This window comes from Bombina bombina, chromosome 5, assembly GCF_027579735.1.
Source record: "Bombina bombina isolate aBomBom1 chromosome 5, aBomBom1.pri, whole genome shotgun sequence".
In the NCBI taxonomy this organism is placed as follows: domain Eukaryota; kingdom Metazoa; phylum Chordata; class Amphibia; order Anura; family Bombinatoridae; genus Bombina; species Bombina bombina.
The window spans coordinates 682,538,033-682,550,411 of NC_069503.1; the positions used below are offsets into that span (position 1 = coordinate 682,538,033).

At 37.9% G+C, this 12,379-nt stretch overlaps 1 protein-coding gene across 1 annotated transcript in view; it reads left to right on the forward strand.

Annotated features, from left to right (window-relative positions):
* The window catches only part of LOC128660698 (leukocyte elastase inhibitor), a 95,080-nt gene that overhangs the window by 655 nt on the left and 82,046 nt on the right, over positions 1–12,379 (forward strand). The window lies entirely within an intron of this gene.

Below are 12,379 nucleotides of genomic sequence, written 5' to 3' on the forward strand. Positions count from 1 at the left end.
GCTGATTTCTAAGACTCTGAAGACCACCTGTTATCTCACAGTCTGGCTGTGAATAGCTATTAACATTTACTGTTTGTTCATTTGTGCCTGAAATGCAATTCTGTCAAAAGATCTGAGATAAGGAGGCTGACTGCAGAAGCTTAGATACAAGGTAATCATAGAGGTAAAAAGTATATTAATAAAACAGTGTTGGTTATGCAAAACTGGGGAATAACATTTTTGGTGTTTACTGTCCCTTTAAGGCCAGGTCATCAGTAGTATGCATCTCTCTTATGAAGAAAGTAACACCTGGAGCAGTGATTTATTTAAAAGGATTTAAACATGCAAAAAGAAAATTCTGTAATGTGTTAAGAGTATTTATTGTTACTGAAGTGTTGCTTGGAAATAACTGCGGTTAATTCCTGAAAAGAGATTAAACACATAGTTATAATCTTCTCCAGAGCAGCATTGTACTACAGGGAGCTAGCTGAAGACATCTGGTGAGCCAATAACAAGGGGCATATGTTTACAGCCACCAATCACCAGGTAGCTCCAGCAGTGCACTGTTGCTCCAGAGCCTATCTAGGTATGTTTTTTAATGAGGGATACCAAGAAAACTAATTATGGGTCGATCACAACCCTTTCTATGCAATCACAATAATTTATATCTCAGAAATGCAAGTACATTTTTGGCTTGCCTTGAAATGCCTTATTTTTAATATGCAACCACTTAGGGATCACAATCCATTTTAACGATAGTTTTCAACATATTTTCCAGGTCATTTTACACTTAGAATTCAACACCTAAAGGAACTTGAACAGTTTTGAAATGGCCTTTTTGATATCGTTGCAAGTATTCCAAGACAATTTAGAATCGTTTTGTTATGTTGCACAATGCACATGTGCAAAACACTCTGAAATGGTCATCGGCAACATTTTAGAGGTGTATTTGCATGGTCTAGATTCATTAAAGCTCTAATAATCGCTGTTTGTCCATCTGCAGTGGGCAGGACACACATTTACATATGTATGTACATTCACATATCAGCTTTAATCCTCTGGGCTAGCAGCATTTTTCCCCTGACTAGTAAACTACAGTGATATTTTCTACCTGAGCATTGTGCCTTCGTGACCGCAGACAAAACACATTCACAACGTTTTCCTGTTCTTGTGGCTAAAAGATTGATCTCTCGACCAGGAACACGCCTTTGTGACAGGTAGCTCAATAATGTAACTGGAAGGCGCAATCTCATTTGTAATACTGATCATGAAGGTGCGTTTCCTTTTAAAAACCCAGTCATGAAAGCGAGATTCCGTTTGTACATTTTTCCCATTTTAGATGAGTTGATTTGCAGCCAGTTCCTTCTAATAGAAACCTGTAGTCTTCACCTTGATTTCAGATGTTGCCAAACTGTAAAAAGTTTTTTTTAAATGAAAATTGGAATTATTTGAAAAAAACAATACTTTTAAAATATAATGTCAATATAATCATTAAGCAAACATAACCAGTATACCCATCATGCCCATATACTAATGGCATTCATATTGTATAGCAATGATCAGGATGGATTCAGATTACAATAGGTTAATCTCATACATGCAAATGAGTATCTTGCACACTGTACAAAGGGGTTCATTCAAAAGAACTGTACTTTAACTTTCAGAGCCATTGTATGCCAGTTTCGGTTGGATTCACAGTTTCTATCCTGAAAGCAAGTGCTTAAAGTGATTGTAAAGTTTAATTAATTAAAGGGACAGTCTACCATAGAATTGTTATTGTTTTAAAAGATAGATAATCCCTTTATTACCCATTCCCCAGTTTTGCATAACCAACAGTGTTATATTATTATACTTTTTACCTCTGTGATTACCTTGTATCTAGGAACCTTCTTCCAGCCCCCTGATCACATGACTGTGACTGTTTATTATCTATTGTCTTAAATTTAGCATTGTTTTGTGCTATATCTTAAATAACCCCCTGTGCCTGAACACAGTGTTATCTATATGGCCCACATGTACTTTCTGTCTCTTTGTGTTGAAAAGAGATTTAAAAAGCATAAGTGATAAGAGGCAGCCCTCAAAGGCTTAGAAATTAGCATATGAGCCTACCTATGTTTAGTTTAAACTAAGAATACCAAGAGAAAAAAGCAAATTTGATGATAAAACTAAATTGGAAAGTTGATTAAAATTAAAAGTCCTATCTGAATAATGAAAGTTTAATTTATACTAGACTGTCCCTTTAAAGCTCAGTATCTAAAAATAAGTTTAAAAACCTGGGCACTTTAATTAATTAAACTTTCCAAAGACGCTTCTTTTTAAAAAAAAATACTTACCATTTTGTTTCGTTAAACTTACCGCCAATCCTCCACCCACATTTCCTTTGATATTGAGCATATCGATGATAAATCCGGCTTCCCCCAATATTTGCATGCCCCTTTTGGTGTCGAGCTCGTGGGGCATTCAACGATTAGAGGAAGCCGGATAAGTCATCGATATGTTAATACAGAAGGAGATGGAGGCAGAGGATCGGCAGTATGTTTACCGAAATGAAATGGTAAGTATTTTAAAAAAGAAGCGTCTTTATAAAGTTTAATGACTTTAAGTGCCCATATTTTTAAGATTTTTAAAAACTGTACTTTAAATCATTAAACTTTAAAATCACGGGGGGCGGAGCCTACAGCTAAAGGGACCAGATGCACTTGAATGGAGCTCCTGATTCTAATATAATTTAACAGGGTTATTCTTAAAGTTATTCTCCAATATTTAATATTAATAGTCATTGAAATACCCTGGAGTGATTGGAGAAGTTTGGAGATATCTAATAAGACTGTGGAATTTTCATATTTTTGGTGCGCAAAGAAGCGACCGCCGTTTACAACAATGCGGATGTTATAAGAGGCTGAGGAAATGTGGATATGAAGATACAATAAAGTTCAAAACTAAATACTCCTTGTGCTAGTCCTGTATAAGTGTCTCTAACATAATTCCCGGAGGAAGTTTGCAGTTTCACAGCACTAATATGGAGCCAGAAGACAAGGATCTCATAACGGCCATATCATGGTTGGTGAATGACCATTTTGCACGCCTTGCGGACTGCCTTGCATCGGAATGGGACAGCGTCAACAAGCTTAAGCCTCAAGACATAGAAGTAGCGGCTCCTGTATATGGAAAAACCATGGAGGTAAATGAGGATCAAACCATAACTAAACATAAAGAGTTGGGGATAAGCTTAATTCAAGAAATATATGCAGGGTCTGGCGAATACAGCCCTCAGGGGTTTTTGCCTGAGCAGGTGCGGTCACCATCTGTTCTATAACATGGAAGAAGAAAAATAGAGCCGATGTTTGTTTTTGAAGTGGCCGTCCACTACAGGGTCGGCAAATAACTATAGATTTGAAAGCAGGGTGGCTTACTGGCAACCATCCCCAGATATAAAGGGCAATGGAGACGAAAGCAGGAATTCAAGAATGGGGAATACCCCCCATGAGAACTGTAAGTGTTATGCTTAATTCCTCCTGTCAAGTGATTCATATATATCAGCCGAGAGAAAATAACCAGCACTACCGGGATGAGAGAGAGTGTCTAACTTGCCTGACAGAATGGGTCCCTGACTCCCAACCATGCCAGAAAGAGGGTGTTGGTTAAATTCACAGAGAAAGAAGTCTAATCCAAAGTTTAGATAGAATCTGCGAGAAACTGTAGATACATAGGCCTAGATTTAGAGTTGGGCGGTAGCTGTCAAAACCAGCGTTAGAGGCTCCTAACGCTGGTTTTTACCGCCCTCTGGTATTTGGAGTCAGTCATTAAAGGGTCTAACGCTCACTTTTCAGCCGCGACTTTTCCATACCGCAGATCCCCTTACGTCAATTGCGTATCCTATCTTTTCAATTGGATCTTTCTAACGCCGGTATTTAGAGTCTTGGCTGAAGTGAGCGTTAGAAATCTAACGACAAAACTCCAGCCGCAGAAAAAAGTCAGTAGTTAAGAGCTTTCTGGGCTAACGCCGGTTTATAAAGCTCTTAACTACTGTGCTCTAAAGTACACTAACACCCATAAACTACCTATGTACCCCTAAACCGAGGTCCCCCCACATCGCCGCCACTCTATTAAAAATTTTTAACCCCTAATCTGCCGACCGCCACCTACGTTATACTTATGTACCCCTAATCTGCTGCCCCTAACACCGCCGACCCCTATATTATATTTATTAACCCCTAACCTGCCCCCCACAACGTCGCCGCCAGCTACCTACAATAATTAACCCCTAACCTGCCGACCGCAAAGCGCCGCTACCTACGTTATCCTTATGTACCCCTAATCTGCTGCCCCTAACACCGCCGACCCCTATATTATATTTATTAACCCCTAATCTGCCCCCCCTCAACGTCGCCTCCACCTGCCTACACTTATTAACCCCTAATCTGCCGAGCGGACCGCACCGCTACTATAATAAAGTTATTAACCCCTAATCCGCCTCACTCCCGCCTCAATAACCCTATAATAAATAGTATTAACCCCTAATCTGCCCTCCCTAACATCGCCGACACCTAACTTCAATTATTAACCCCTAATCTGCCGACCGAATCTCACCGCTACTGTAATTAATGGATTAACCCCTAAAGCTAAGTCTAACCCTAACACCCCCCTAAATTAAATATAATTTAAATCTAACGAAATAAATTAACTCTTATTAAATAAATTATTCCTATTTAAAGCTAAATACTTACCTGTAAAATAAACCCTAATATAGCTACAATATAAATTATAATTATATTATAGCTATTTTAGGATTTATATTTATTTGACAGGCAACTTTATATTTATTTTAACCAGGTACAATAGCTATTAAATAGTTAAGAACTATTTAATAGCTAAAATAGTTAAAATAATTACAAAATTACCTGTAAAATAAATCCTAACCTAAGTTACAATTAAACCTAACACTACATTATCAATAAATAAATTAAATAAAATACCTACAATTACCTACAATTAAACCTAGCACTACACTATCAATACATTAATTAAATACAATACCTACAAATAACTACAATTAAATAAACTAACTAAAGTACAAAAAATAAAAAAGAACTAAGTTACAAAAAATAAAAAAATATTTACAAACATTAGAAAAATATTACAACAATTTTAAACTAATTACACCTACTCAAAGCCCCCCAAAATAAAAAAATGCCCTACCCTATTCTAAATTAAAAAAAGTTCAAAGCTCTTTTACCTTACCAGCCCTGAACAGGGCCCTTTGCGGGGAATGCCCTAAGAAATTCAGCTCTTTTGCCTGTAAAAAAACACATACAATACCCCCCCCCCAACATTACAACCCACCACCCACATACCCCTAATCTAACCCAAACCCCCCTTAAATAAACCTAACACTAAGCCCCTGAAGATCTTCCTACCTTATCTTCACCTCACCGGGTATCACCGATTGGTCCTGGCTCCAAAATCTTCATCCAACCCAAGCGGGGGCTGGCGATCCATAATCCTGCGGCTGAAGAGGTCCAGAAGAGGCTCCAAAGTCTTCATCCTATCCGGGAAGAAGAGGCGATCCAGACCGGCAACCATCTTGATCCAAGCGGCATCTTCTATCTTCATCCGATGAGGAACGGCTCCATCGTGAAGACCTCCAGCGCGGATCAATCTTCTTCCGACGACGTCCAACTGAAGAATGACAGTTCCTTTAAGGGACGTCATCTAAGATGGCGTCCCTTGAATTCCGATTGGCTGATAGGATTTTATCAGCCAATCGGAATTAAGGTAGGAAAATTCTGATTGGCTGATGGAATCAGCCAATCAAGTTCAATCCGATTGGCTGATCCGATCAGCCAATCAGATTGAGCTCGCATTCTATTGGCTGTTCCAATCAGCCAATAGAATGCGAGCTCAATCTGATTGGCTGATCGGATCAGTCAATCGGATTGAACTTGATTCTGATTGGCTGATTCCATCAGCCAATCAGAATTTTCCTACCTTAATTCCAATTGGCTGATAGAATCCTATCAGCCAATCGGAATTCGAGGGACGCCATCTTGGATGACGTCCCTTGAAGGAACTGTCATTCTTCAGTTGGACGTCGTCGGAAGAAGATTGATCCGTGCTGGAGGTCTTCACGATGGAGCCGTTCCTCATCGGATGAAGATAGAAGATGCCGCTTGGATCAAGATGGTTGCCGGTCTTGATCGCCTCTTCTTCCCGGATAGGATGAAGACTTTGGAGCCTCTTCTGGACCTCTTCAGCCGCAGGATTATGGATCGCCAGCCCCCGCTTGGGTTGGATGAAGATTTTGGAGCCAGGACCGATCGGTGATACCCGGTGAGGTGAAGATAAGGTAGGAAGATCTTCAGGGGCTTAGTGTTAGGTTTATTTAAGGGGGGTTTGGGTTAGATTAGGGGTATGTGGGTGGTGGGTTGTAATGTTGGGGGGGGTATTGTATGTGTTTTTTTACAGGCAAAAGAGCTGAATTCTTTGGGGCATGCCCCGCAAAGGGCCCTGTTCAGGGCTGGTAAGGTAAAAGAGCTTTGAACTTTTGTAATTTAGAATAGGGTAGGGCATTTTTTTATTTTGGGGGGCTTTGTTATTTTATTAGGGGGCTTAGAGTAGGTGCAATTAGTTTAAAATTGTTGTAATATTTTTCTAATGTTTGTAAATATTTTTTTATTTTTTGTAACTTAGTTCTTTTTTATTTTTTGTACTTTAGTTAGTTTATTTAAATGTATTTATTTGTAGGTATTGTATTTAATTAATTTATTGATAGTGTAGTGTTAGGTTTAATTGTAGATAATTGTAGGTATTTTATTTAATTAATTTATTGATAGTGTAGTGTTAGGTTTAATTGTAACTTAGGTTAGGATTTATTTTACAGGTAATTTTGTAATTATTTTAACTATTTTACCTATTAAATAGTTCTTAACTATTTAATAGCTATTGTACCTGGTTAAAATAAATACAAAGTTACCTGTAAAATAAATATAAATCCTAAAATAGCTATAATATACAGTAATTATAATTTATATTGTAGCTATATTAGGATTTATTTTACAGGTAAGTATTTAGCTTTAAATAGGAATAATTTATTTAATAAGAGTTAATTTATTTTGTTAGATTTAAATTATATTTAACTTAGGGGGGTGTTAGTGTTAGGGTTAGACTTAGCTTTAGGGGTTAATACATTTATTAGAATAGCGGTGAGCTCCAGTTGGCAGATTAGGGGTTAATGTTTGAAGTTAGGTGTCGGCGATGTTAGGGAGGGCAGATTAGGGGTTAATACTATTTATTATAGGGTTATTGAGGCGGGAGTGAGGCGGATTAGGGGTTAATAACTTTATTATAATTGCGGTGCGGTCCGCTCGGCAGATTAGGGGTTAATAAGTGTAGGCAGGTGGAGGCGACGTTGTGGGGGGCAGATTAGGGGTTAATAAATATAATATAGGGGTCAGCGGTGTTAGGGGCAGCAGATTAGGGGTACATAGGGATAATGTAAGTAGCGGCGGTTTACGGAGCGGCAGATTAGGGGTTAAAAATAATATGCAGGGGTCAGCGATAGCGGGGGCGGCAGATTAGGGGTTAATAAGTGTAAGGCTAGGGGTGTTTAGACTCGGGGTACATGTCAGAGTGTTAGGTGCAGACGTAGGAAGTGTTTCCCCATAGCAAACAATGGGGCTGCGTTAGGAGCTGAACGCGGCTTTTTTGCAGGTGTTAGTTTTTTTTTCAGCTCAAACAGCCCAATTGTTTTCTATGGGGGAATCGTGCACGAGCACGTTTTTGAAGCTGGCCGCGTCCGTAAGCACCGCTGGTATCGAGAGTTGAAGTTGCAGTAAATATGCTCTACGCTCCTTTTTTGGAGCCTAACGCAGCCATTCTGTGAACTCTAAATACCAGCGGTATTTAAAAGGTGCGGCCAGAAAAAAGCCAGCGTAGCTAACGCACCCCTTTGGCCGCAAAACTCTAAATCTAGGCGTTAGGCCTAGATTTAGAGTTGGGCGGTAGCCGTCAAAACCAGCGTTAGAGGCTCCTAACGCTGGTTTTTACCGCCCTCTGGTATTTGGAGTCAGTCATTAAAGGGTCTAACGCTCACTTTTCAGCCGCGACTTTTCCATACCGCAGATCCCCTTACGTCAATTGCGTATCCTATCTTTTCAATGGGATCTTTCTAACGCCGGTATTTAGAGTCTTGGCTGAAGTGAGCGTTAGAAATCTAACGACAAAACTCCAGCCGCAGAAAAAAGTCAGTAGTTAAGAGCTTTCTGGGCTAACGCCGGTTTATAAAGCTCTTAACTACTGTGCTCTAAAGTACACTAACACCCATAAACTACCTATGTACCCCTAAACCGAGGTCCCCCCACATCGCTGCCACTCTATTAAAATTTTTTAACCCCTAATCTGCCGACCGCCACCTACGTTATACTTATGTACCCCTAATCTGCTGCCCCTAACACCGCCGACCCCTATATTATATTTATTAACCCCTAATCTGCCCCCCTCAACGTCGCCTCCATCTGCCTACACTTATTAACCCCTAATCTGCCGAGCGGACCGCACCGCTACTATAATAAAGTTATTAACCCCTAATCCGCCTCACTCCCGCCTCAATAACCCTATAATATATAGTATTAACCCCTAATCTGTCATCCCTAACATCGCCGACACCTAACTTCAATTATTAACCCCTAATCTGCCGACCGAATCTCGCCGCTACTGTAATAAATGGATTAACCCCTAAAGCTAAGTCTAACCCTAACCCTAACACCCCCCTAAGTTAAATATAATTTAAATCTAACGAAATAAATTAACTCTTATTAAATAAATTATTCCTATTTAAAGCTAAATACTTACCTGTAAAATAAACCCTAATATAGCTACAATATAAATTATAATTATATTATAGCTATTTTAGGATTTATATTTATTTTACAGGTAACTTTGTATTTATTTTAACCAGGTACAATAGCTATTAAATAGTTAAGAACTATTTAATAGCTAAAATAGTTAAAATAATTACAAAATTACCTGTAAAATAAATCCTAACCTAAGTTACAATTAAACCTAACACTACACTATCAATAAATAAATTAAATAAAATACCTACAATTACCTACAATTAAACCTAACACTACACTATCAATACATTAATTAAATACAATACCTACAAATAACTACAATTAAATAAACTAACTAAAGTACAAAAAAATAAAAAAGAACTAAGTTACAAAAAATTAAAAAATATTTACAAACATTAGAAAAATATTACAATTTTAAACTAATTACACCTACTCTAAGCCCCCTAATGAAATTACAAAGCCCCCCAAAATAAAAAAATGCCCTACCCTATTCTAAATTACAAAAGTTCAAAGCTCTTTTACCTTACCAGCCCTGAACAGGGCCCTTTGCGGGGCATGCCCCAAGAAATTCAGCTCTTTTGCCTGTAAAAAAACACATACAATACCCCCCCCAACATTACAACCCACCACCCACATACCCCTAATCTAACCCAAACCCCCCTTAAATAAACCTAACACTAAGCCCCTGAAGATCTTCCTACCTTATCTTCACCTCACCGGGTATCACCGATCGGTCCTGGCTCCAAAATCTTCATCCAACCCAAGCGGGGGCTGGTGATCCATAATCCTGCGGCTGAAGAGGTCCAGAAGAGGCTCCAAAGTCTTCATCCTATCCAGGAAGAATAGGCGATCCAGACCGGCAACCATCTTGATCCAAGCGGCATCTTCTATCTTCATCCGATGAGGAACGGCTCCATTGTGAAGACCTCCAGCGCGGATCAATCTTCTTCCGACGACGTCCAACTGAAGAATAACGGTTCCTTTAAGGGACGTCATCCAAGATGGCGTCCCTCGAATTCCGATTGGCTGATAGGATTCTATCAGCCAATCGGAATTAAGGTAGGAAAATTCTGATTGGCTGATGGAATCAGCCAATCAGAATCAAGTTCAATCCGATTGGCTGATCCAATCAGCCAATCAGATTGAGCTCGCATTCTATTGGCTGTTCCGATCAAATCACTCTGGTGTATACAGTATAGTACCTTAATATTTGCTTTAGAGCTTCTTTAAAATTATCTGTATATTACCCAGGCCTATACCTAATCCTATAGTCTATGGTTCTTGCTAGAGAGTTGCTCATATATTTTAAGACAAGTTTAACAGCCAAGTATATGCTGAATTAAGGTTTACCTCTCATTGTAAATAGACAAACTATTTTATCTATATTATACTTATTAGTTCTGGTGTTTTACTTGAACTAACATACTGCTTTATTGTATGCTTTGTAGACCCCGACCAACATAAGATCATACGCACAGGTGTTGGATTATTGTTTCGTTATTACTGGCTGGTACACCACTCATTTTATGCCTGCTGAGCTTGAGGGGATTATTGAGCTTTCATACAATGTTTTCTTTTATACGCAACTAACTTAACTTTAGATAAGAGCATATATATGGCAGTTCAACTCAGGGTATTTTGCATTGTCCTTATTTAAATTAATTTTGTCTGCAGACACTTGTTCCTTACCTGGTGTCACAGCCTCATATAGTCTTAACACCCCTTATTTCAGTTGAAGATATACCTTTAGTTACTACCACAATTTCCATATTTGGTATTTTAATATACGTAATTCTACAGATTAGGAATTTGTGCTACGTCTGCAATATTTTTATTGTTTTTCTTAACATCACATCCTTTAAATTGTCAGTTTCCATACCAGTATGGAACAACTATTAATTAGACAGGGTAAATATCTCACCATATAATTGAATGCTTCTACCCAACCCCCCCCCCCCCCCCCCGCAACCTATCCTAGTACTCTGATAGTTTATTTTAGGTATCAGAGACTAAAGCACGGTTTCCCTGGACATATACCGCATGTAATTCATTATTATAGTTCCTAATACCTCTATATATGATTTTCTTTATTGTTATTCTTATTTCAATTTAAATACAGAGCAAAAACACATTAATATCACTTATTTTCTTATTTTATGTTTCGGAAAACTATTTTACAATTTGTAGTTACCTGTGGGGAGGTGTCTTATTGTAGCCCAGATGAGGCCATTTGGACTCTAGTTTTTGGCACCTTTTATAGGTGTATCCATTTCATTATCTATATTTGTTTACAGCGCTATTTCATTATTAATGGCTTTGCTCTTGCCTTTATTGTTATTCTTATTTAAATTTAATACAGGGCAAAGAATAAGTTAATATCACTCATATTCTCTTGTTTTATGTTTTCTGAAAACTATTTATACAATTTATAGCTGTTGAGATAACAAAACTGAAAAATGTGAGGTTTATCTTTTGCTTATTTGAATGTATCTGTGATGTAACAGCGATGATCGTATATCTTACCATTACGACTAATTTTCTTTCTCCTTTTTGTATTTTGTATGCCTTTTTGAAGAATGGCTTGTCTGTATTGTTACTTAACAACCCCAATAAAAATTATTTAAAAAAAAAAACAAAAAAAAAAACTTTAAAATTACTTTAACATACTCACCTAGATTACGAGTTTTGCGTATTCCTTAAAAAGCAGCGTTGAGAGGTCCCAATGCTGCTTTTTAACGCCCGCTGGTATTATGAGTCTTGCAGGTACAGGTGTACCGCTCACTTTTTTTCCGCAACTTGAAAATACCGCAAACCCACTTACGTCAATTGCGTATCCTATATTTTCAATGGGATTTTCCTAACGCCGGTATTACAAGTCTTCCTAAAAGTGAGCGGTACAGCCTCTCCTGTCAAGCCTGGTACCGCATTTAAAAGTCCGTAGTTAAGAGTTTTATGGGCTAACGCCGTAACATAAAACTCTTTACTAAAGTGCTAAAAAGTACACTAACACCCATAAACTACCTATTAACCCCTAAACCGAGCCCCCCCCCCACATCGCAAACACTAAATTAAAATTTTTAACCCCTAATCTGCCAAACCGGAGATCGTCGCCACTTAAATAAATATATTAACCCCTAAACCACCGTACTCCCGCATCGCAAACACTAGTTAAATTTTATTAACCCCTAATCTGCCGCCCCCAATGTCGCCGACACTTTATTAAATGTATTAACCCCTAAACCTAAGCCTAACCCTAACACCCCCCTAACTTAAATATAATTTAAATACATCTAAATAAAATTACTACAATTAACTAAATAATTCCTATTTAAAACTAAATACTTACCTATAAAATAAACCCTAAGCTAGATACAATATAACTAATAGTTACATTGTATCTCGCTTAGGGTTTATTTTTATTTTACAGGCAACTTTTTATTTATTTTAACTATGTACAATAGTTATTAAACAGTTATTAACTATTTAATAGCTACCTAGCTAAAATAAATACAAAAGTGCGTGTAAAATAAAACCTAACCTAAGTT